At 54.1% G+C, this 25,982-nt stretch overlaps 1 long non-coding RNA gene across 1 annotated transcript; it reads left to right on the top strand.

Annotated features, from left to right (window-relative positions):
• The first annotated feature begins 1,174 nt into the window (after nt 1-1,174).
• LOC144156225 (uncharacterized) lies at nt 1,175-17,073 on the top strand. Its single transcript, XR_013319724.1, has 4 exons — nt 1,175-1,401; nt 2,731-2,819; nt 14,059-16,377; nt 16,491-17,073. It is a non-coding gene; the product is annotated as an uncharacterized LOC144156225 (long non-coding RNA).
• The last annotated feature ends 8,909 nt before the right edge of the window (nt 17,074-25,982 follow it).

Genomic DNA, 25,982 nt, shown 5'->3' with positions numbered 1-25,982 from the left:
GGGGTAGGCCGTGTTGAAACGTTCCACTCTTCATTAAAGACTGTTACCATAGAGAAAACCCTTTCTCTATGCTGCCAGTATACACAAAAACAAACACGCCTTTCGCGAATGAGGTGTGGAGCAACGCTTCTTTACTAAAACTAGAAAAGGATGCAACTGTACACAAAATATAACTTGCTGGTACACAACTGAACAAAATTTGCTCTCCCCTGCAGACTAATAATGTTAACAACCGCGCTCACACTTGCTCTTTCAGCACACGTCTGACATACGCTTGAGCCTAGGATTTTCAAAAATAACCGCTTTCACACTTGGCGAGCACGAACACAGGCTTGGCGCAGCACGCCGAGGTGGCGGCGTATACGTGTCCACCACCCTTCTGCGTTGCACCCAATCAGCGCTGATGACCAAACGACGAATAATCATGGGCATGAAAGTTGTAGTGTACCGCAGATGTTCCTATTACCTCCGACAGAAAAGCACAGGATATCAGCAGTGAACAACGTACGGGTACTAGAGCGGCGAGAGCCGCATACACACGTCAAGTTTAACGCATTTCGTATTATTAGAAACGAACTGTGCCGTGCCATGTAGGACAAAACATGTCGCACGCAGCAACGGCACTGTTGTGTTGTGGGAAGTAAAACAAGCCGCCAAAGCAGCTCGCTTTGCCTGTCCCATAATGCGGCACGCCGCGTTTCGCGAAAAATAGGCTTACATTGCCCGGAGCTGAGCCGAGGTCGGCGGCAGCCTAAGCCGTGTAGTTTATGTTAACACGTGGCACTGCATCACAACTACTGCATGTACAGGCAAGATAAATCGCTAAATCAAAGCCACCGCCCTTGTAATGCCTTCAATGCTGCTTTCATTCCAGAACTTTCCAGGAGTCCCTACACTTAGGGACTTCCTTGAAACTGAACGGCTGCATCAGGGACTTTTGAGTTGTGCTGTCCTTCCGTGCAAAAGCACCCAACAGAAGTCGTTGCCGTACTTATTAAGCAACTATTTGAAAATGTTTGTTAATAAAGTGAGCCTAGATGTGATGTTAATGAAAAAACAAATAGGTTCTGCGGATATCAACACTTTACCATGACTTCCCTTTGTCGTCCTCGAGTGGACAGGGACCAGGGACATTCCCTAACGTACGGGGAGTGTTCTACGCGCGACAGGGGACCGGACGGCAGTTGCTGCTCGGTCGCCGCAGAGGAAGGACGCGTGAGCTCGAGCGGGAATAATAGTTACCTACAAGTTAAAACTATTTTGCCAGCACTTGGCACAGTTCAGTACCATTTCTGCAGAACTCTCCGCTCCCGTTCAGATTTTTAAACTGGCTCACAGAAAGTCCTTCTTGAGGTCGACTTTTTCAAGCATGCCGACAACGTCCGGACAGCCAAAATGGCGGTGAGTAGCGTTTTTTTTTTCTTTGCCGGTTTAAAACGTGGCTCGGTCATCAAAACACCGCGTTTAACTTGGAAGTGCTGAAACTTCTCTGCGTTGCGCTATCTGATAATGCCGAGTGGCGCTCTCCTCCGAACGTTTTCTTTGTTTGCGAATCGCGTTAGTGAGAATTTACTGAAGTGCGCCTATTGGAGGGTTTTGATGGGGCTGGAGCTTACGTTCGTTACGCGAAAGATAGTAGCAATGTTGATAGTCCGGATTCTATTTGTTGCAATTCTGAAATAATGTGTCCTGCCCGGACTGCAGTAGGCGGCGGAGGAGAGCGGACAATGACGCAAATCGGGCGCGAATGGCGATTAGGCTTAGTATCGCGACCACACTGTTCCTGTGCGATTGGCGGTGGAGGTCCTCCTATTTTGTGCGTTCGTTGGCACTTCGTGCCCACAGCGTGTTAAGCCTGTCTTGGCATGGCGTTCAGTGGCGCACTTTTAGGCCTCGTGGAATTTGGCGGGAGCCAACGTTGTGGCCCAAGATGGCTGCCGGCGCGCCTCAACGGCCTCCTCTGACGTCATGGCGCAGCTTTCCGGAGGGGGCGCGTTGGCGCCCTTGCCGAATTTTTGTCGGGGTCGACTGCGTTGTGCGACGGTCGACCCGAGCCTTATGTACATGCACAGACATAAGTGTGTCTATACATATACACACATAGTTCGCCAGCTAAGTGAATGCCGGTGAGCATTTTATGTTTCACCTCGGGGCCCAACGGCCCGAGTGCGCCGGTCGCTTGGCATGGCGCACGCGTGCTACGCAGCCATGTTGGGACAGCATATCCAGGGCGCGGGATCGATGACCGTTGGTGCGGCCCTTCGGACTTAGGAAAAAAATTTGCGTTAGTGCTCACTCAACTTATTGCGCAGGTAATTAATTGTTGGTTACAATATGTAATCTCGTACTTTTTTTTAATTTCAACCTTTGTGAATTGGCCGGCAGATCCGGGTTAGTCACTGGTGCATTAAAATACTTTGTTACTCAAATTTCTTAAATGACGGAATTTGCAATGTCAGTGGAACTAAATTGACAACGTGGTGCTTTGCGAATATTTTCGCGGCTTCGTAACATGGGGAAAAAAAGACTCGATGTTAGAGGTAGTCGCACGATAGTTTTGTAGTATCTGTTCGTAAGTTCTCTTTCGCTCCTCGTTCTTCGCGCTAACTTTTTGGTTCCACTTTGTTTACTTGTCTTTTTTTTTTTCGTGTAATAAACTTTGAGCCAATTGATTCCTTCAAGTGCTTATCGTGCATTTTTGTATGCATTTGGTGGCTTTGTCGATTTCAGACTCGTTCCTGTCCGAGTTCGGCAACTGGCCTTCTACAGACCTCTGCACAATACCTGCGGCGTTATGGCGGTCATCCAAGCGCCGTACGGTGAGCGTCTTCGTCACTCTTATATGGCTACGGATAGGGCGCGGGTAGGTGTAATGTCTGTGGATGTACCCGTGCACAGGTAATGGCATTAAATGCTTAAGCTTGTTAATGTCATTCGCACTGTGCCACGGTTGGTTTGTTCCCGCAGCTCGTTCTTCCCCGGTGCGTGTACTCGCGACCAGCTGCCACTGGCAAAGCCGGACCGCCGCAGGTGCCACGAGCTCGTGGGTGGTATTTCGCAAGAACCGCGCTTGTTGCGTGCTTTCCGTCGGGGGAATAGGTGATCTGCCGTAGAGCAGAGCGGAGAGCCGGACCCGGTGCGGTACACCTGCGCATGCGCAGAACCAGTTTTTCCGCCTCTTCGAGCGTGCAGTAGCGCCCCCGGGTACTGTGCCGGGGTAGTCGACCGGGTTTTGTGCAGGCAGTCATGAGACGTAGTGGCATTAAGTTGGCCGCGCACTGCTGCGTAGGTTTTCGAATGACCTTTTTCGTATGCCTGTCTTCAACGCCATTGCGACTCGTGAAGGCAGGCAATTCCGACTTCATCAAGCGCGTCCGCAACGTTGAGCACGGTTTCTCATGTTCGTCTGTTCCCGGTGGGCAACAAAAACTGCGTTAAGGGCACTGGCGTTTGTCTGGCTGGTGTAGGACATATTCGGCGCGAGAACGTCGCTTGTGGGGCTGTCACGGAGGGGTCGATCCATAATCTGTTTTGACGGGAAGTCCTTGTAAACCGAAAGATTTAATGCTGGCAACGTACAGGAATATGTAGATCCAAAAGTTCGAAAATTGCGAGTTCGCAATTTGCGATTTCTTGGCATACTTACAAGACGTGTCGGTTAGTTGCCTTCATTTTTCACAAAGCACAGTGCATATATTTTTTTGACCAATTGCTCGTTGAGCTGTTAATTCATGACGAGCGAAACTACCGGTGTAAAAGGTCACAACAGAAAGCGGGCGTTCCGACTGACTGGACGCGAAAAGATGCAGGCACTCGCAAGCTTACTTGTGTTAAGCGATGGCCACATGGACTGCCTACCCCCAATCGTGTGAGTGCGCGTGGGCACGCATCGGTAAAGTTTCCAATCTGTGCTGGCTGTTTCGGCCTTGAGTGGCGAGCTGTTAATCGAACATTGACGCAATAAGTGTACATCGGGGTCAACGGGGCCCGCTAATTCCAGTCGTATTGGCCCGATGTACTACATTCTCAGAAAACGTGCATCATTTCATACCTACGGAGAAGGAATTGGGCTTGTAGGTTTGTGGCTCTTTAAGCGTGAACAGCTGGATGGCTTACCCCTGAGCTCTTCAAGGCACTGTGTTTAGAAATTGCAACTGTTATATATTCGCGAGCATGTGGCCGTCGATAAACAGCGCGACCTGCTGATAGTCACCGGCATGACCTGCGAGGTTAGGGCAAAGCGCCGCGGGAGTTATTGCGGACGATATTGCGGGAGATATTGCGGACGCTGTTTTTTTTTTTTTTGAGGGGGGGGGGGGGGGGGGGGCAAGGTCAACAGTGCTGTTGCAGTGCAGTTTCTATCTTACTCTAACCATGGCGTCCGTCCCCGGGGACCTTGGAATTTGCCCCTCTTAAAAAAGTGTCTGCGGATGCGCATGCCCTAATCGCATGCCGAGCCTCTTCACTGGTGTCGTTTCGGGGCATTTTCTTAGTGGCTGTCGCAGTGCCGTGACCTCATCTCGCTGGACATGCCCAGCGCTTTCAGCAGGCTACGACGGCCATGCGCTTGAGCGTAGTGTTTGGACCTCGCCCGAGGCCCCAGACCGGCGGTCGGTTTTTTTTTTTTTTTTTTTTTTTTTTTTTTTTTTTTTTTTGCGATACGTTCAGGTGACCTACTTATCACCTGTAAAAACTTCATTTGCTTCAGCGTGTGAAGGTTGTTTAATTAGAGGCATTTTCAATGCGGCAGTCGCAGTTTCGGTTTCAGCGGGTGCCGCGAAACGATGGATTTTGTGTGAACAAACCTGACCACGTGACCGTCTGAGGGATATCACAGACCAGAGCTGCCGTAGCACTGTCGAATCCGCATCGCCGGCAGTTTCTGCGAATGCCCCCACGTACTGATCTCGTGAGCCGCTTAATTAAAAAGCGATCGTGGGCGTGACGCAGGCGCTGCGAGTGCAAATGCTACCGCGGCTAAAGAACGCGCGACGCTCGAGACAGTGGGCGGCAAGACGCGCTGGGAGCAGCCGGCCGGTCTGCCTACTTGTGTTTGGCTCCGGATAGTCGATTGGTGCAGATGACAATTTTTAATGCAAACAGCCATCGCATCATTAAGTCCTTTCTGATATAAGCTGCCATGGTTGGAACTTGGGTACAATTTCGTGCAGCGGTAACAAGCTATCACCCGAGCTACCTGCGCCACTTCGCGGCCGTGGACGCCGCCTGCACAGCGACCGTGCGGCTCGCTCAGTGGGCTTTTCGTGTCTCCGGCGCGTTTTCGCGTCAAATGTAAATAAACAGTAATAAAAACAAATTGCCTGGAATCGCTGTAGAACTTGGTCGCGGCCAGCTTCCCGATGAGCCGACGAAATCACGGCGCCTCCGCCGCCAACGGTCGGGTCGGGTCATTCGTTCTCGAGAGCAGAAGCTCCGCCCTCCGATTGGAGCGGCGAGCCGGCGAAAAACGCCGGCAGTGCGGAAGCGGCAAACACCAACTCGTGACGTGTTTGGATGTTTATTTACAAAATATCCACGGTATGTTGATTGCGCGTGGTCCTCTGCTGGCTGCTCGGTTGCGTTTCGCACTTCAAAATTGTTTGTATACGCAGAACTATCTCGCCAGTGCAGCTGTCGTCTGCTAGGCTGTTCCGCGCCAGCACGACCCAACCCCTTCCCCTTATAATGAGCAGGCTATCTTCATTGCCGGGCAGTGACAACAGCGCTTTCGCGCGCGCCTTGTTCAGGGCAACTTGGTGGAAAACAAAAGCGCTCAAAAAACGGACGAAGGAAGACGTAGACACTAGCACGGCGAAAGCGCCGTGCTGTCTACGTTTTTCTTCGTCCCTGTTTCTTGAGCGCTTTTGTTTTGCACCAAGATGAACACATACCAACTAGCCCAACTGTCCGTTCTTCTGTTGTTCAGGGCAAGGCGGATTACTAGCGGTAGGTTTTGCATCGTGCTTACGACGGCTACACTGACGGGCTAGTTCTCTTCCTCGCCCCCTTCCCGCGCGCGGGGGGAGGGCGAGGGCCGGCTCGCGGAACTAATCCACCCTACCGGAACGAATCCGAAAGTGCCCAGTCGAGTCCCGGTATCCGCCGCCGTAGCATTAGCGGACGCTAGCCGCTGTGCTACAACTAAAGCAGAGCGGAGATCCGGTACGGCACCCCGTAGGCGACCGGCGCTGCTGCGCCTGCGGAGAGGCGGAAAAACTGGTGCGCATGCGAACGTGCACCATGTATAGTACCGGGACCGGTTCTCCAATCTCTATTATTGAAAAATGAGCTGCTCTACGGTGGCTGCAGCATATGTACGAGCCTCGTCCTTGTTGTTCATTCCAACATATTCATTCCCTGAGCATAGGCTATCACTAACTCTGCAAAATGACTTGGTAAGCTGCGTCCCCTTCCCAAAGGTAGTAGTTATTCCTCTAAGTGTATCTTGTATGTACAAGGCTTTCTCAGTAAAATTTGTCGTAAATGAGGTAAAAAATACGGATGTCGCAACCGCCGCTGGTGCGATAACCAAGTACGGTTTTCTTCATATTCATTGTCAGGATTTGAAGGATTAACTGGAAAGTATGAACTAGGAGCTGTGCACGTCTGCGCCAACATTGATGTAGTAAGCTTTTAGCCACAACGCATTTTTTGCTGCAAAGGTTGGGGCAACTCAAAAGAAACCCCGAATGACGTAGGTAACGGAACTCGGGTGGCTCTTCCGGGAGTAAGGGCGGGGCGTCGGCATCGCCTCGGGAGGGGGCCCCCGCGTAGTCGGCGCCAGTGGGCCGGACTCGTCCAGGTTGGGACGCGACTAGTGTATTTGCGCACATGCAGACTCGACAGGCCCCTAACCCTCCGTCGGCCTTGCTCGTACGCGTCAGTTAGCACCTGGCACGAGCCAAGTGGTCGTCTATCACTCTTCTAAAGCCTTCAGCCCTTCGCAGCGGAGAAATCGGAAGACCTAACTGTTACCTACCATAGCTTCGCCTCCGCTCCGCCGCCGACGAACTTTTCTGACCCAGCTATATCGGCGGCGGGTCCGTCAGGCGTTGTTGGTCTTGTCTCGCATGTTTGCTGCATGTATTGTGGTTTGCTATACTGCTGCACAAGTGGATGCGTTGTCGGCAGTCCGTAGGGATACTTTGTACCGGCGCTGTCTCCTGATCGGTTGAACGGGCTTGCTTCGTTTTGACTTCGGTTGTTCCGCTGGCAGGCGTGGAAGTGCTGCTCCAATCCTGCTCCAGAAGGCCTGCGCCGTAACTGCTCCCAAGCGGCTGCGCTAAATGTGCAGCTACTGTGAAGGTTATGTTCTATGTCAGTCTCGTTGCGCAGGGAGAAGTAGGATTCGTAAGTTCAGCTCGCATTGACGACGTGGAGTACTCCGGATTAACTTTCTAAAGAACTACCGTCCTGAGTAGCTTGTCACAATTTTTCGGGCCTTATGAGGGAACTTTGGATGCGGGCAATGCGTAAACTTTCCCCCTAAATGCCGCTTCACTGCACGGCGTGCTGCGCCGTTGGCGCACGCGTCGTCACCAGCAGTCGTTGCAGACTTCCCGCTTATTTTAGATGCAGAGCATCTGATTCACTCGCCTTGTCCCTCCGGCGTCGTCGTCGTTGTCGTCGGCGTTGTCCACCCCTCCCCCGTTCTCCTCGCCGCGCCAGCTGCGCTCTCCGCCACTCACCCCCCTCTCCGATAGCGAACACTCTCTCGCGAGGGGCATTGGATTGGATTCGATTAGCTTGGCTTGGATTTGGATTGGATTAAAGTGGATTGTGTTGCGTCATAGCCGCGGCACGTTGCGTCATAGCCGCGGCAGACGCGCTGGGGCTGGCGCATGTGCAGTACTCTCTCTTCCGCGGTTTCCTCTCCTTCGGGCGCGCTGCGCATATAACCGGTGTGCCGTTCTCCGGCGAAGCAACGTCCACGCTTGGCTCAAACACACGCCAACGTCGTCATCGACTGGGACCGGCTTACGCAGTCCCCTCAACGTTATGCGCGCTATAAAACGCGGTCCCTTCGCCGCTCCGCCTATGCGTCGCATCTACACAGGGGTTCCCGGGGAGGTGGGAGTTTTTTTTTGTCAGAAGTACAGAACGAGGCGGTTTCTCTGTGAAGTCGGACCCGCGCCATTTTGTCCAATCGCGAGCGTGCTTGCTATAGGTGACCGGTAAAAAGCGCAAAGGCTCATGGGTGCATTGTTTTCTCCCGCGGAGAGCCGCCACTTCCGGTTCGGGAGCTCTCCTGGCCTCCCGTAGGCCGTCGGCTTTCACGCGCGTGTGCTTGTTTATCTGATTCCACTCTGAAAAAAAACGCTCATGCATCGGGAATTCCATAAATAACGATTGACCACGCTTGGGGTTTATCTGACAGGTAAGCACCCTGTGCCAAATTAACATGCACACACGCGCCTGACAGCCGCCGGCGCACGCAGGCGTACGGGAGGGCAGGAGAGATCTCGAACCGGAAGTGGCGGTAGCAGACGACGTACCCATGAGCCTTTGCGCTGTTTAGATGCCGCCCTGCCGCGTCCAAAAGGATAACAGGCGCGGCCCTGGCACAAGTGAAAGGGGAGATTCTGTTAAGCTATATCTATGCCAGTGATCAGGTTTCTTTTCTTTTATTGACTTACTACTGGTTGGTACTGGTCTTCGGCAGTTCCGGCATCGCGCCTGGGGTTCCGTTCATTTGGGACTTGCCTAAGCAGGCCTAGGTTAGGTCTTTCCATTAATATGCTCGGGTACAATAGTAAAATGCCGACTGCCGGCAAAACATCCGCACCTTGGCGCTAAGGTGTGCGTCGCGTAAAGGCCAGAATACAGGGAACATGGAGCGAAGACACGGCGTCCGCCGCCGCTGGGTTGCTCCAAGTGTGGCTCCATGCCCAGAATCAACGGCCGCGTTCAGTAAACAGACCCAGTGAACGAGCCTCCCGCTTGGGTTGTACGTCGTTTGACAATTCTGCGTGACTCGGGGGCGTTTCTGCTGCTGATATTGCGTTTTTCAGTTCGGAAAAGCATTAGGAGTTGAAAACAAGCGAACGTCCCCGGTGAAGCGTGAACCGCATGGAGCGTTTTCTGCTCGCGAAAACGCATCGCCCACGCCACAGGCGCGCTGACGCTGCCGCGGAGCCACCCGTACGCTGCGCGCGCCGCGGCCGGCGGCGGCTTCGGCAGCGAAGTGGTGTCGGGCGCTCGAGCGACCGCTTCTGAGCGCTCTCTAAAATGCCGCTCAAGGCACGCACGAAGTTGCTTGTGCGTTAAAGGAGCTTATAATGTGGATGAAAACGGTACTATAAAGCATCATCCGCGTCGCTAGTGAAAGCGCCCATTCAATATCTGCTGGTGTGGTAAGCCTAAACGACCCCGGCGGAGCCAGCCGGCTGCCCCCAGCTAGAGTGAACTAGAATACTTGTATTCTAGTTCACTCTACCCCAGCGCATCGAAACAGCCGCCATGAGGCGCGCGCCTCCCCATTGGCGCAATTCGCCAGGCTCCTCCCACTGCCGCGTGCGGCGCGCGTCAAAATCTAGCCAAGGCAGATGCTGCCGCGGGCGCGGAATCGTCGACGCGGGCGTCGAAAAAACGCACGCGCAACGCCGACGCACGCGAATCGCGTGAAAAAACGCTCCATGCGGTTCGGCCTTGAGATTTGACCCCTTGACTCCCAGAACATGAAACCGGCGTTCTACCTCCACTCTATTTTGACAGATAGCGCTGTGGTGCAAAATATACTCAAGCCCGGCCCTGAATACATACGGCTGGCTGATTTTAGTATTTTACTAATAGTTTTAGCATAGCGTGCTCCGTCCGCTACGCTACTGCGGCGGGTAGCGGGGCGCGACTGGGGAGAGCAAATTCGTCACGGTGGGGTGGATTAGTTCCGCGCGGCCTGCCTTCGCAATGCCCGCTCTTTCCCTCCGCTGAGGGGCAACCTCCTCGCACTCCCCGCGCGCGCATGCGCAGTCCGGTCCCGCTACCCGCTAACCTTAGCGTAGCGTACGGGAGCCGCTATGCTAAAACTCTCTAATAAAAGCTATCGTACATGCCGGTCTCGGCGGCACAAGCCACGGTAGTTGGGTCGGGACAGTGTTGCGCTTGCGGCTTGAGCTGTCAGAAATGCACTTCTTGCAACACCATTTTCCTCAATCTATCATGCGTTTTTTTAGTTCGAGTAGGCGCGCGACAAGCGTACGTTTACCCACGGCCACTCGATGAAAAGAGCATTGACGTGCGCTTTCATCCAGCGGCCGTTTTGGTAGACCACGGCCGCTGGATAGCTCTTCCAAAGCAGCCGTCTGCCGCGGCCTGTACACGCGGTACGCCATAAAGGGGAAATCGGAAGACCTGATTGGTTCTTTTGGTTTGCCGCTCGCCGCGCTTACGCCTCTAACGAGCTTTTCTGACCCTGCCATACTCGGTGACAACTTAAGAACGGCACCGGAAGTTGCCGCTGTGCCTTATCACCGTAGCCGGGTGTTTCTCCGCGCGGCGCAAGTAGGGCGTTACTGGGAATATTTTGAGCATGGCGTGAGCCGTTCCCGTGATTTTTTGGATTTTTAATATGCTTATAAACGACTAGTGACGACAAACTGCGTGAGACAAGGCAGACGATATCAGGCATTCATAGCAAACCCCTTTCAAAACGCGCGCGCACTGACGTCACGTGTCCGGCGCTTTGGCGGAGTGATAGACAACATGAGGTGGTGCCGTTCTTGAGTTGTAACCGAGTGTAGATCGGCGGCGGACGACGTTTTTTCCGCCGCCTAGCGTCGGGCGCGCGCCGCCGGGCGTTGTTCGTAGTCTTTTCGTCGCATATTCGCTCCATGTATTCTGGCCTTAACGCATGCATCCTCAAAATGTGCATGGTTTCCCTGACCAAATTGCCCCGCCAAAAAGTCCGTTGGCGGGCAATCGGCCACAGGCGACATATTTGCTGGAGGTCTCCTCTGCGCTACCCTACCTGGGCGACCCTTGTTTCCTCACAGCTCCGGCGAGCACTGCGACTCCTCCGCCAAACGGCGTGACGGAAGCGTTGCATTTCCCGCCTTCCGCCGTTGCAGCGTTGCAGGGGAGGGCGGGTTGAGCTCGACTCGACGTTAACCCATACTCAAACGGCTTTCCCAATCGCCCTGATCGGTTGAGTGGATGGACCTCTCCACTCGAGCCTCCCTCGTCACCAGCCTCACGGGTCGAATCGGGGTTCTCGCACGTCGGTGATTGCGTTGCCGCAACGGCCAGAGCCCTGGTGGTAACGGGGCGTGGATGGTGGCTAGCAGGTGGTTTCGACGGCGTTGCCCAGTTTCATTTTTGGGGCGCAATACTACGCAGTGTGCCGCAGAGGGCGCTCGCTGCCTGAAAGGCAACGCCACACGGGTTGCTATCTCATCTCGTGGCCTTGGTGCTGATTAGGGATGGGATTGCTTTCTCGACGCCTGAAACGGCCTGCTGATTAATTAGTTTTGGCGCTTGGGTACAAGGTCGGCACACCATGGTTCTTGACGGTCGCAGTGGTGGTGGTAGGCGCCTCCTGACGCAGCATATGCACCGCCCACTTTGTGCTTTTTGTTCGCGTTTGTTCGGTTGGAACATGGGATTAAGCGGTAGTGGCGAGGGGTGGAGAGATGGGCTCGAGGAAGCAACAGTCGGGACAAAGTGCTGCCGAATACTCCACCGGAATGAGAAAAATGGCGACTGAGCATTTGTGTGGTCATGTCATGCTCCGCCCTTGGGCTTCGCAATTTTCATGCAAAGAAATCTTTATTTCCAAATGTTATCAATTGCACTGCAACGATAAGTTTGAGGTCGCAGTTGGGAATCTTTCTGCATCAACACTTGCGGTAAATTTCCTGGCTCGAACCGCAGGTTTTGCGCGTGTGCTGTTGTAGTTTGCATAAGCATAAGTAAGTTGATAGTGTCTTTACGTGCTGTAGTAGAAGGATCCGGCGATTTTCTACCATTTCGGGATATTCAACGTGCGGCCAAGTCTCGGCACTGGGGCGGTTTTGTTTACCGCCTTCACCAGTCAAACGGGCGCTGCGGCTGGGATCGGCAGCACGCCTTTCTCTTCTAGCCCCTCGTGCTGCGAAGCAGAAACGGCCTGATTTCACGCAACCTCTCTCGTCGGGGCCCGCTTTGTAGGGGGGAGGGAGCTTCAGATACGGAGCCACCGCGGCAGGATGTGCAGTGCTATCGAATGCCTTGTTCTTGTACCGTATTTGGGCCGTAGTATTTGCTCCGGGACCAATTTCAAGTAAATCTTCGCTGCAATTCATCACGTGCAGCTGTGCGTGCAAAGCGCGTTGCAAACTTTCAGCCAGCCAGCTGCCTGTCTGTGCTCTGTTTCCTTTTGGTGTATACCGTTAGTGGCACGCGTAATCGAAGATTTAGTATCGGCGGGGCCCTTTTCCTCGTTGACGGAGTTTCGATGCGAAGTAGAACTTTCGGGCTTAGTTTCTGCTTGCTTGCGAGCGTGGGTGGGTGGGTGCGGAAGTTGGCATTCTGCGGAAAATTCTCTTTGGAACGTTTGGGCATGGTCGAATGTGGTTAACTACCGAAATGTTTCATCGGAATTCGTTAAAGCCAGCCCCTTTACACTGTAACCATGCGGAGGTCTTGCCGGCAGCTAGCTTTGCACAGAAATTCTCGTGATATTACATGAACACAGCTGGAGCTATGAACAGCGATCCTGTTTAAGCTGGCGGTTGGGTCGGCGTACGTGCGCTAGAAACCGTTGCCGAGCGGTGACGAGATCGCGCCCCGGCATCGCTTCACCGTAGCTTTACCTCGCCGCGCTCTGGCGGGACTCCTGTCGCCACCTGTCGGAGGCGCGATACAACTGGTACAAGACAAGCACTGCTTTGGAAACGCGTCGCCAGGGGTTCGTTCTGGCGGTGCAGAGCGTAAATGCCAAAATGGCAAGCCAAAAGGCCGAGAAGCAATACCGTTAACCCACTTGATTAGCGTCACACTCGAGTTGAACCGTGGTCACCGACCGAGTTCAAAAATTTTGAGCTAACGCTTGTCCAGCTGCGCGACTTTAATGACCGTGCCGCGTGTTCTTTGGTCTTTGGGGGCTAAGACGACACCACGCGTAAACTTTGCCGAACCACAGATAACCTAAGTGGAGCCGCCAGCTTCGCTGTTGCCCAGCCTTCGCGCCGCGGGTGCACAGCCACCCCCATTTTTTATTTCGTAATGTGATGGAACACATGAAGCAGCAGGAGTGTTGTGGGGCTCGTTTTCGACTCTTCAGTGAGGAAAGGTCTGCAAAGCAAATTTATTTTGCGTTTTTGAATCGTTTATGGTGATTGCGCCATCGCGGTTTTATATCTACTGCGACGTTAATGCAAGTTACACATGCTGTTTCTTAGCGCAATTTCCTCACATGTTTTTGCGTGTTTCCCGGCGCCAGCGGCCATTTCGTCGCTCTAGGGCATGCTTTTCGCTGCTACGCAATGACTGGATGTCTAAACCGTTGCGGAAACTTGCGGGACCCCCCCCCCCCCCCCCCCCCCCTCCCTCCTTAATCTGTGTATTCGGTTTGGGCACATACTTGCATCCATGCCTGTATTTATTAATTTGAATTGCGCCTGGTTAAGACTTCGGAACTATCGCTAAAAGAACTGTTTTAGTGATGGTTGCGACCTCAAGCAGAAACCTGGGCGTACTTCACTCGTTTGGGGACGGCAAATATTCCCTGGGGGTGCCGATAGCGTACTTCGGCGTTTGGCTAGTGCCCCTGCATTTTGCTGCGGGCAGTGCCAAGAATCGAAGGGCACGGCATGCATCGTTTTGTTGTGCGTCTCGCTCATTTTAAGGAGCGCTCTGCCGAAGCTGTTGTAGAACTTTGTTGTGGCCAATCCTTGGCCTCGCTCATTTTAAGGAGCGCTCTGCCGAAGCTGTTGTAGAACTTTGTTGTGGCCAATCCTTGGCTTGTGCGCCTGGGCAGTGCTCAAGTTGTGCCGTTTGTTTAATCGCTGCATGTGTCATTTCGCTTGCACGAACTGCTGGTGGTAGTGACCCTGTGCTGAGGTGCGCCTTTTTGCCTTTCAGCCTACCACCGGCACTGGACGACCTGGCTCCGACCAGCTGCGGCGGGACGCTCCCACGAGGCACACGATAGCTTGTCAGACTAGCCGGCTAGGGGGTGGCTGCACGAACACGGGGTGGGGGGGTGAGCGTCCCGACGGTGGCGCCGCGTGTTCCCTGGGTGCCGGCGACCTTCACGCCTAGCCAGGGTCTCGTGCTTTTTGCTGGGCGGGTGGCCAGGCGCGCCCGGTGGTTTGGCGGCTTTCGGTTCCTGCCTGAGGCCGAGGTTTTGAGGTCAGACGCCCTTGGACTCTGGTGGCGCGCTGGTTGCTGCCTACATCCGCCGAGCGCGCGTGGTGCCCGCTCCCCGGTCTCCGTCCGCATCGGACGTCCGCCATGGCTCTTTGGAGGCTGCGGTCCTCTCTCGGGGCTTGCGGCCGGATCCGCCCGGGGCTTCGGGGGCTGGTGGGTTCTGCCTGCAGGCGGAGGTTTTGAGGTCAGACGCCCTCCGACTCTGGCGGCAAACCGCCGGTTCCTTAGGCCCCGAGCGCCTGCGGGCGCCCCCGGCCGTTGGGAGGTGCCCGCCGGAGCCCACAACACACGCGGGGCCCATCAGGTGCCGTGGCCCCTTGGAGCTCGCGCCCGATTCGCCCGGAGGTTTGGCGGGTGGCGGATACTGTCTGTAGGCGGAGGTTATTGAGGTCAGACGCCCTCCGACTTGGATTGCGATACGCTGCGTTTCCTAGCCTCCGAGCGTCTGGGGACGGCTCCTGCCCTCGGGGCTCACGGTTTCCGGGCCCCTGCGCAACTCTATAGCTTGGGCACTCCGCGCTGGCCCGGCGGTTCGGCCGTCGGCGGGTTCCTGTCGCGGGGCGGAGGTTTTGAGGTCAGACGCCCTCTGCCTTCGGCTGTGAACCTCCGGGGGCTTTGGCGCCGAGCCTGCGTGGAGCCCGGTCTGTCGAGGGCCTATGCTAGCGCTAGTCCGTCGCCGATTGGCGCTAGTGCCCCGGCACCTCGGGGCACGCCTAGCCGGCACACCTTTTGCACACCTTGGGTTCTACACGCGGGTCCTGGGGCAGCAGCAGCAGCTTGTCGGCCTAGAAGTCGCGTTGGGTGCGGCCAGCGCGCGCCCTCCTCGCGCGCGAGCGCCGCTTGCGCTTTGCGGCTGGACGGCGGCGCATACTTGCGGCACGAGCCAGGCCTGCGGCCAGCCATGCGCACGTTCGCCCGCCGCCACTCTCCGGGGTCTCGCGGGGGTTCGGGGGCGCTCTTCTCGCGACTCGTGGCCCGCGCCTCGCGTAGCGCAGAAGGCGCCCGCTCCCTGGCCGCCGGCCCGGGTGGCTCGGGCGATGACCGCCATTGGTGCGTAACAAAATCGTCGCGTGCACCTCGCCGGCGCTCCGGGCCCTTTGTACAATTGGCTTCCTACGCGGAGCGGCATTGTAGCTCCGTTAAGTGCCGGCCACGCCAGACCGGGGAATTCCATCTCGCGCGCGCGGCGCTCGGTCGCGTCGCTTGGCCGTCGGGGAATCGGGGGCGGGTTTAAAACCGCGCGGGTGTGTTGGTTGTGCGGTCTAGCGGGCGCCTGCGTCGTTTGCAGCTCGTCGTGGTCCTCGTCGTCGGAGCGTCGATGTGGGTGTCCGCGGCTGCTCGACCCTCCGTCCCGGTCTATATATCCGGAGCGGTTGTGGCACGAGCGGACGCCCGCCACCGAATCGTCCATCGTCGTCCTTCAAGCCTTCAGTGTGTGCGGTGGTGCCAGTGCTTCAGTGCGCGTGTGTGTGGGCCGTGCTTGGCCGGTGGTGCTCAGTGCAATCAGTGCGGTGCGCGAGTGTTGATGATCGTCGCAATCATCAAAAAATCCAAATATCCCGGGCGCCCGCTTTTCCGCATAACTGCGCTCTCGCTAGGACCCGTTTGTGCCCGACCCGAGGGCGAGGCTACGCGCGGAGTCGTCGTGCCGCGACGGGCCTTGGCTGGCTTGCGCCTATTCCAAAGGCCTCGCGTTGGGCCCGCCTTGGGCTCCAGGGCCGTCTGGGGTCGTCTCGGGAGGCTTTGGCGCGTGTAGTCAGTCTTCCTCACTTGGGGCGTGCCGGTTTGTCGCGCCGTGCCTGGCTCAGATCGCGGTCACTGCGCTGCCGCTGGTCCGCCTTGTGCAATTGGCCAGCGGGCTTTGGGGGGTTGCCGCTGCGCCGCTGCTCTGGCGGCGCTTCACACGTCAGGTTGGCACTCCGGGGGGTCAGGGGGGGGGGGGGGGAACAGTCCAGTCAACAACGCTATTGCGCAGACACTAGGCCAAGCTACACCAGGAGCCGTGACGACTGGAAGAAGGCCTCTGAAACGGTGAGTTCGTCTGGAAATAGTGCCAAAAGAGTGCTATTGCAGCACAAGCTAGCTGTTTCGCTACTGAATTGGGCCTGTGTAGCGTGATCGAGCCTTTGCGCGTGCCATTGCAGAAGCGTGAAGAAGCCCACACCAGCACGAGGTTTTCGAGCGACCGTCAATCAAGCCTGCCTGGAAGCATCTCCACCACCGGGCACAAGCTGCATCCACATGGCACCTGAAGAAGCCGTCTGGCGAAGACTCAAGTGGCCTCGGCAAGTTCTCCTCCGTGTGGTGATCGATGGTGTGTGCGGTGTGTTGTGTTAGCGTTCGTGCGTTGTAGGCGTTCACGACCGAGCTTTAGCGTTAGGCGCGGTGCTGTGTTGTAGTGCGGTGGTGTGCCACGTGTGCTTTTCAAGAATCTCCCGAAGAAAGCAGGAAGAACCCAGTGAAGTGCGAAGATCATCGGGGTGCCATGTGGAGCGTGGGTGCTCCCCTGCAGCTTGTGGCCCGCGAGCGAACTGAACTGTTTTTTGCAAACTCCTCGGCGACGTGCGCAAGTTGACTGGCACGCTGCTGTCACTGACTCTGATCTGCTGCACGATCTCCAACAACGCAAGGACTTCTCAGCACGTCAATGGTTGCTAGGGAAAGGGGTGGGTCATCACTGAGAAGTCCTCTCGAGGAGTGCCTGCATTAAATGCTCTTGAATTTATACATCTGGTCTCTGCCTCTGCGATCCAGTCGGCTGTTGAGCCCCTGCTCCAGCTGTCTGTAGATCGGCCTGTGTTTGCACTACTTTCCGCCGGAGAAAACCTGGTAGTGGGTCTCTGAACCATGGCGTACGAGGGGTGTAACAGTTTTAGCATAGTAGGTACCGTCCGCTAACGCTACGGCGGCGAGTAGCGAGCGGGGCCCAACTGGCAGGTGCACATTCGTTCCGGTAGGGTGGATTAGTTCCCTGGGCTGGCCTTTGCCATGCCTGCGCATTCGCTCCGCTGAAGGGCAACCTCCCCGCGCGCGCCTGCGCAGTCCGGTCCCGGTAGCCGCAATGGTAAAACTAATTTTAAAGCGGGCCGGGCCCAGAAGAAAAGAATCCTACAGGTTATAAATTAGGGGATGATCAGTACCCGGCGTTCTGTTCATTTTGTTTTTCATTGCAAGCAGATGAGTGCCTCGACCATCGGCAGAGGAAAACTTCACTACTACGCGATTGTCAAGGTTGACTGCCTGCTACATTTACCCCACCTTCGAGCTAGCTTAGTAGCGTGCACCCGGACTGGTACCCGCATTTACAGATGCCAAAAAAAAAAAATAAACGCAGTGTCAGAGTCCCGTCCGACGGCTCTTTAGCTGGCCCTTGCAGTGCCGTCCGACGGCGCTGCAAGAGTATGCTCCCGTGCCGTCCGGCCGGTCCGACGTTTGAGAGCACGAGCCGGTCGTGTTTGAGAAGGTGGAAATAAATGAAAGAAGCTCCTGTACAGAGCTACTCAGCACACGGCCAGCACGAAAGAAAAGAGAAGTGCTCAGTTCCTTATGACGCATCAGCCAGCTCAACATCGGACGCTCGCGGGCGGTTGTATAAGCCGTTGTGTTAATGTATCCATGTGAGCAAGCGAGCCAATGTGCGCGTACTCATTCCTACTGGCGACTTAACCCGCCACGTCGCAAAGCGATGAGGCGGCCTTCGCTATGCTTCGCTTTTAGTCGCTTTGCGACGGCGGAGCCGATCGCTCGTCCCTCGTCGCGCGACATCGCCAAACCGGATAGTTAATCAGGGCTGCAGAGTCACCTGACGTAGTCGGTAAAAAACGTTTGTTTACAAACGGCGGCGAGCCGCCGCCCGGTCTAAGTTGGCCCGGCCCGCCAAGGGGGGCCCGCTCGGCCGGCAAGCAGCATCGCGTGCTCACCGGCTCTTTGGTCAGTTGCTTTAGCGTACACATATGATGTACCAATCGACGAACAGCGTGGGACTGATTAGTGCGCAGAAACTACTTCGACTTGACAGAGCAAGCTTCATCTTCGTGTAGCTGAATCCATAGCGGGACAGTAGGCTGACTTGCAGCCTCGTACCTCTATCGGCGAGTAGTAAACACCAATAGATTTTCAACGTGCAGTTCGAAGGTGCCAGAACTTTTGCGTCTGTGAAAAGAAGCGAACTTTGCGGTCTGCGATATAGGTGTGGCAAACGTGTGTATTTCTTGCTGTAATAAGAGTTGAAAAATGTCTGCTTGAGCTCGTTATTTTCGACTCTTGGCGCAACCCGCAATGCTTTGGGTACTATTCTAAATGAAGTCACATCATCTCTCGTCGCAAGTGTGAACACCGCCGCATCGCGCGACACGCGTCGCGCGCCCGACGTGCTCGCGAGTCACTGGGTTTCGGCTCGCTTGTTCACAGCGAGTGATACATTTACACAACGTCTCATATAACCACCCGCGAGCGTCCGATCTTGAGCTGGCTATATATAGCGCATCGTAAGAAACTTATTTTATTTCGTATGGGTATTTTAAGACGACTGAAGCTCGAAGGCGCGGTACTGGCCGTGTTCACTCTAGCCGTATGCTGAAAGCTCCGCCGCTCAAGCATAGGCTCAAGCGCCGGACTGGCCGGCCGGCCGGACGGCACGGGAGCTTACGCTTGCATCGCCGTCACACGGCACTGCAAGGCCCCGTTAAAGAGCCGTCGGACGGCACTCTAGACACTGCGAAAAAAAAAAAAACGCTCATGACGTCCATGTCCCAAGTTCCATGCAGCGCTGGCAAAGCTGCACGTGTTCAAAACTGCCTTCTGCAAAGTCCGAATTGCAGGAGGAACCAACTTATTGCAGTATGCAATTTAGGGGTGGGTTGTGACCACTGGGTGCAGCCCAGCGGTGACTTTAGCAGCACGTTCCACCAGGGCTTTTCGGACCCGTGGAGAGCCGCCCAACGCCGCCTCCCAAGATCCGCCGTTAGTGGCTGAGGCATTGTGCTGTCAAGCACGAGCTCTGTATGCGGCTTCAGTATGTTTCGGGACCGCAACATGTAGGTGCTTGCGGCCACAGGTAGTACGGTAGGGAGAGGAGAGTCCGTTGGTCGCCGTCTGGTATAGCGTGGAATGAGCCCTGAAGTTCGTCGGTCGGACTAAATCACTCGATCCCCTGCTTTTTTTTCTTTTTTAAGTGCGAATGCACTTTATAAGCGACCCCAAACCATCCACCGCCGGCGGCGGCGGCGTCCGCAGTGCTCCTCTATATTTAGAGCCCGGCCCGCGGGCCGGGCCGGGCCGCCCGAAGTCGATTATCGGCGGGCTCGGGCCGGGCCCGGGCTCAGTGCCGCGGGCCCGGGCTGGGCTCGGGCTCAGTGCCGCGGGCCCGGTCCGGGCTCGGGCTCGACGCCACGGGCCCGGGCCGGGCTCGGACATGAATTCATAGGCCCGGCCGTTAATAGTTCCGACGTGAAGTGTAGAAATGAGCATAAAATTGAATATTTTGAGTACACTTTTACGCGCTTTTTGATGTTAGTTGTACACATTGTTATAAAAACGTGTTTTGCTAGGTCTGATAGTCACTATACTGTACTTTAATGACATTTCATCTACTGCATCAAGATTTTATATTTTGGTGTATAAGATATCAAAGATACGGTTACAAGGAATGCCATAGCGGGGAAGGAATTAATTAAGCCACCCTGGACACGGCCTCCGCGATCGGCTGCCGGCGGCGCGCCTGCGGCAGCCGATCGCGGAGGCCGTGCCCTGGAGCTGTGCACCTATGTCTATGTACGTGTATTTTAGATGTCGAACCAATCTAAATGCGGCAGCCGTGGCTCGAAATCAAACTCGCGTGCTAGAGAAGCGCCACCGCTTAACAACCACTCCAGGAAAAATATCTCAATGCACGCACATATTCAGGGATTCAAATGGAGAGCAAAAAATTTCATTAATACCAACTTGTGACCGAAACAACCACATGAAGTTGCCAAGAGTCTGGTCATCAAAGGTGATGGTGTCTCTCGTGTAAGAATACGAGCTATTATTACGCCCATGTGGCGTGAACTGCAGACGGTGTGAGCTAAGCTACGTGTACTTTTAAACCATTATTTTTTGCGTTACAATTCAGGGCATGCTTCTGCAGACTAGATGCTCCGTCTGATTTCCCGCTACGAAGACACTCGACCAAATATAATAAACAAATTTTCTTTGACGTCTAAGACCAGGCCTGGTCACACACATGCGGGCCCTCCCTAGGCTCAAAAAAGAAAAAAAACGACCGTGCCCGGGCTGGGCGTGGGCTTGAGACGACGGGCCGGGGCCGGGCCTGGGATTGAGACGACGGGCCCGGGCCGGGCCTGGGCTTGAGACGACGGGCCCGGGCTAGGCTCACTTATGAATGCATGGGCCCGGGCCGGGCCCGGGCTCGGTGTTACGGGCCCGGCCCGGTGTTACGGGCTCGGGCTTCACAAAGCGGGCTCGGGCTGGGCTCGGGCCTTAAAATCAGGCCCGTGTAGTGCTCTAAGCGGGCCGACAACCGTGCATTCGCACTTTCACATTCTCCCCCTCGGGGAAATGCGGGGGAATTTTTCAGGTGGTATCCTATGGTACTTACTAAATCATGACCCACGGACGTAAAAAGGATTGTGTACCGATACGAAAGGTTTTACAAGTTCATAAAATGTTCTTAACGGCCTAGTTTGCATTTTTTCGCCGTGCATTTACCTCTCATGGGCGCCATGTATTTGCCCCTTCCCCCCATCCCGAAACGTATTTTTCGGGGCACCACGGATTTCTGGGAAGTATTGACAGAAGACACAAGGCAAGTTCCGCTGCAAGTTCTAGAGAAGGCGATGACGCGCCGAACGCGGTCGTGGACGGCAAATTTACTCTGTGCCACTCTGTGCGCACTTTGACACTAGTGTGGACGTAGCTTTACCGGAATGCTGTTGGACGCCTACATCGTTGAGGGAGCTGTGGAGGATGCAGCTGATTATGGAGACGTAAAGGAGCCTCGAGAAGTGCCTAAAACGGCAAAAAAAAAAAAAACAAGCGCCTGCTTTGCAGGCAGAATGTAGCGGTGGCGACGAACAAAAGGTGCCGCACCTTTTTGGTTACTTTGGCTGTCTTTGATTCGCCACTGTTCTTGCCGTTTCTCATCTGATGCACAGCGGTAAGGCGGCAACGGCACGACGATGATGATGATGATGATTCCTATTGGTTTCCCCTTTGAAGCGGGGTGATGACATGTCATCTTACCAAAAAGGACTAATATAACCATGTTTTACACTCTTGGCTTAATACTAGCTCTGCTTAGGGCAGGCACTAACGCTTATTAGGCCCGAAATACTTTCTTTTCCCTGTTACAGGTGGTAACTGTCCTAGGCAATATTCCCCTCTCTGCTTTTCGTCCACCAGCATTCTAATCTTCTTTTCGTCCCCTCGACAGCCTTGAAGTTAACTTCCTCTGTGATCCTTAAATCCTAGGGCTTCTGGAAGCCCAATATTCCCTTCATGTAGATTTGGATGGATGCCCTCACATTCTAACACTATGTGCTGCATAGTTTCTGTTTCTTTTCCGCAGACCACACATACCCCATCATTTTGTGAATACTTCCCCACAAAACTCTTAGTTCGCAGGCAACCTGCTCTAGCCTCAAAAAGCGAAGCACTGCCCTGGGAATTATCGTAGAAATTTTCCTTTCTGATGTTCATCTTCTCAGTCCTGTACATCTCTAATGACGTTTTAGCTTCCATTTTTTCCCTCCATTTATTCGTTTCAATCTGCCTTGCCTCTTTTTTGGTTACCTTGGCTGTTTTGGATTCCCCACTGTTCTTTCCGTATTTCATCGTTAGCCTTCTAGTCTTTCTTAACCACTGCGTGTCCACGCTTTTCAAGTATATGTACCTAAAAACCTTAGCTGCCCACCTTCGTTGATCCATTGCCCTCAACCTCATCTCAAAGCATATTTTACTCTGAGCTTCTCTAACTTCAAACGACGCCCAGCCCATATCTCCCTGAACTGCTTCGTTAGTTGTTTTTCCATGCGCGCCTAAGGCCAAACGTCCTACCGTTCTCTGGTTTACTTCAAGGCCTGATAGAACGTCTGATTTTAAGCAGAGTACAGCATTCGCAAACGTGAGACCCGGAACCATTACTCCTTTCCACATTCCTCTTACTACTTCATATTTGTTATACCCCCACAGAGCTATATGCTTCATTATAGATGCGTTTCGCTTTCCCTTAACCTTAAGTTGCTCCTCGTGAGTACTTAAGTAGTTATCCCCTTCGTTTATCCACACTCCCAAATATTTATATTCCTTCACTCTAGGTAATTCGCCTTGCTGGATAGACACTACGTCGGTGGTAGCGTCATTGAAAACCATTATTCCTAATTTTTCTGCACTGAAATTTAACCCGAGGTCAGTGGCTTCCTGGCCGCAAATATTTATTAGCCGCTGCATATCGGTTTGGTTATCAGCTAAAAGAACAATGTCGTCTGCGTATAACATTCCCGGAATATGCTGTTGTACCACTTCGCCTTGCAGCATATGGGTTAGGCTAAACCCTACTTGACTTTCTTCCAGTTTCTTTTCTAACCCTGCCATGTAAAACATGAACAGTATTGGGCTCAAAGGGCATCCCTGTTTCAGTCCCCGATGAATGTTTACCTGCTGGGCGCATTTCTGTCCTTCCCAAGTAAGGTGAACTCTATTGTCTTTATAGATTGCTATAAGGAACTGTACTAACTCGTCATCTAATCCCTGGAGTTTCCGTATCTCATCTGATGCACAGCGGTAAGGCGGCAACGGAACGGAAGTTGCCACTGTGCCTCATTACCGCAGCCGGATGTTACTCCGCGCGGCGCAAGTAGGTCGTTATTGAGAATTTTTTGAACATGGCTCGAGCCGTTTCGGTGATTTTTCGGACTTCATATGCTTATAAAGTACTCCAGTGACGACAAACTACGTGACAAAAGGCAGACGATATCACGCATTTATAGCAATCTCCTTTCAAAACGCGCGCGCCCGTTGACATCCGGGTCCGCCGCTTAGGCGGAGTGATACAGTGGGACTCATGCTGACGAACTGCACGAGGCCCAAAGAGAGGAGGAGGAGGGAGGAGGGAAAACTTTATTTGGTCCTGCAAGTAGTGATAAATGAACCACTAAGCGGGCCGCTCCCACGTCGGGACCGAAAGGCCAAGCCTCACAGCCACGTCGTGAGCTTGCTGGACAGCCCAGAATTGATCGTCCAGGTTTGGACTGCGAAGTGCAGCCTCCCACCTGGACGCGTCCTTGATAGCCGGATCTTCAATTCGCTCGCAAGACCAGAGCATGTGTTCCAGTGTGGCTAAATCACCACAGTCCATGCAATAAGGCTCCGTATACGTCTCGGGATAAAACATGTGGAGCCTCCGCGGCCAAGGATAAGTGCCAGTCTGCAGTAAGCGTAATGTAAGTACCTGAGCCTGGTTTAGTTTAGGATGCGGTAAACCGTAAATCCTGCGGTTAAGAAGATAGTACTTAGTTACCTCATTGTATGTGGAAGGGTAAGGTCTCGCGCTGCCGCATGAGCAGACTCGTTGAGATCAGAGGGGCTCCTTCAATCACCCCAAGGTGAGCAGGAAACCAACATAAGTAGTGGTGAGAGATCTCACAGGTCTTCATAATTCTGAAAGCAACCTTAGCCACCGAGCCCTTCTTGAAAGCCCTAACGGCTGACTGAATCACTATACACAAAAGGCCTGCTCCTGTCAACCAGGGCGAGCGCAATAGCCGCCTGCTCGGCGTCCTCCGGTCTATCAGTCCGAACAGAAGCAGCGTTGACGACCGCGCCCTCATTATCCACGACAACTACGGTAAACGCCTTCCTCTCTTCGTTAAAAGAAGCGTCGACGAAGCTAACCCTCTGATTCTTATTGCGAATGAGTCTCAGCAGGCAAGCCCCCCTGGCCTTTCTTCTACCGACATTTCGCTCCGGATGCATGTTCCTAGGAATAGGCATCACTTGATACCGCTGACAGGCCTTCAAGGGTATACCGACGTGAAGCAGCGAAATCCTCTCCTGAGGAACACCTAACTCTCTCAGAATCTGCCGACCCGCGCTAGTCGTAGAGAGACGCACCATCTGCGCCCTCTCCTGAGCCTCAGCTATGTCATCCAAGGTATTATGTATACCCAGCTGGAGAAGCCGCTCGTTGCTGGTGCACATCGGCACTCCCAACACCTTCTTGGTGATCTTCCTTATCTGCGTGTCAAGCTTCTCCTTCTCTGAAGGCTTCCACTTGTGCATAGCCGCCACATAGGTAAAGTGACACAACACAAAGGCGTGCATAAGCCGGATTAGACTGTCCTCCTTCAACCCATTCTGCTTGTTGGCCACCCTCTTCACTAAGCGAACCGCATTCTCTGTCTTGGCAATAAGTTTCGCGATCGTCAGCGTGTTGGCGCCATTAGACTCAATCAGCATTCCCAAAACCCTGATGTTATCTACCCTAGGTATCATATCCCCATTCCTCGTGCGAAGTTGAATGCTAATCTTGTCCACGGGAAGCCAGCCCCTGGGCTTGGGTCCCCTTCTAGTGGGACTGTAAACCAACAGCGCCGACTTGGCGGGAGAGCACCTTAACCCCGTTGGGACCAAATAAGTCTCAATTGCATCTACTGCCTCCTGCAGAACACTCGATATAACCCTCACTACCCCCAGGACACCATATGGTTATATCATCAGCATACATGGTATGTTTAATACCATCAATTGATTTCCCCCTGCCCACTGCGAGTTTGCCTTGGCGGTAGCCAACTCACTCCACCGAACTGCGAATGGTGAACTGATCATTAACACCTCAGAGCGAACATTGAAAAGGCCTGGGAAATGCCTGAAGTACCGAGTGCCTCTAGCTAGATTCTGTGGCCATGGCTAGGGTGTCGTCCGACAGAATTTGTATTCGCAAGGCAGTGTTGGGCACAATGACTCCAGCTAGCGTCACTAGATAAGATATCAGGTTCCAGGGGTACTACTGCCTCAGCTCCCCAATATGAAGGGCTCAAGTTCCAAGTCTGGCCCGCGCCCGTTTCTTTTTAGTTTCCCTGTGAACGCATTACATGGCCCAGTGAACGAAACTGCCACAGTCGAGCGCCCGTGGCTGAGAAACACTTCCTCAACCCACGTGAGTGTCTGAAGGAGCAGAAAAAGTAAAAGGTAACAGAGGTGTAAAAAAGAAACACTGTAAGAGAGTCTCCCTCTTGGCCTTCCGGCGTGAATTCGCAGACTGGCAACGTCACAGTTTGCCCAGAATCCAAGTTCTACATGTCTTGGGTGCCCCTGTTCTGCTCACGTGTCATGAAACAACTTGTTCCACTGCTGGCAGTGTGCAGAAACAATGCGGGGACAACACATTCGGCTCCTGCTCAGGTGGCCTGGGCTTAAATGCCATACAAACTGGGCTTTTTATTTACTATTTGCAGTGGCAGCCATTTTCTGTACAATGCCCCAGTTGACTCCCACTAAAGCCTTTGTGCTGACCTAATCTCAGATGCACAGTTATGCTTTGGGCTCTGCCACTGTCGATCAGTACCCACAGCTTGATGTACAATAGTTTGACATTGCTTGGAAGAGCTCAAAATTAGGGTACTTTATGGGTACACATC

The sequence above is a fragment of the Haemaphysalis longicornis genome, unplaced genomic scaffold, assembly GCF_048455015.1.
Source record: "Haemaphysalis longicornis isolate Haplotype H1 unplaced genomic scaffold, Haemaphysalis longicornis Haplotype H1 scaffold_1, whole genome shotgun sequence".
Lineage (NCBI taxonomy): Eukaryota > Metazoa > Arthropoda > Arachnida > Ixodida > Ixodidae > Haemaphysalis > Haemaphysalis longicornis.
Note: the sequence above shows the minus strand (reverse complement) of the source record. Positions and strands in the feature narration are given on the sequence as shown.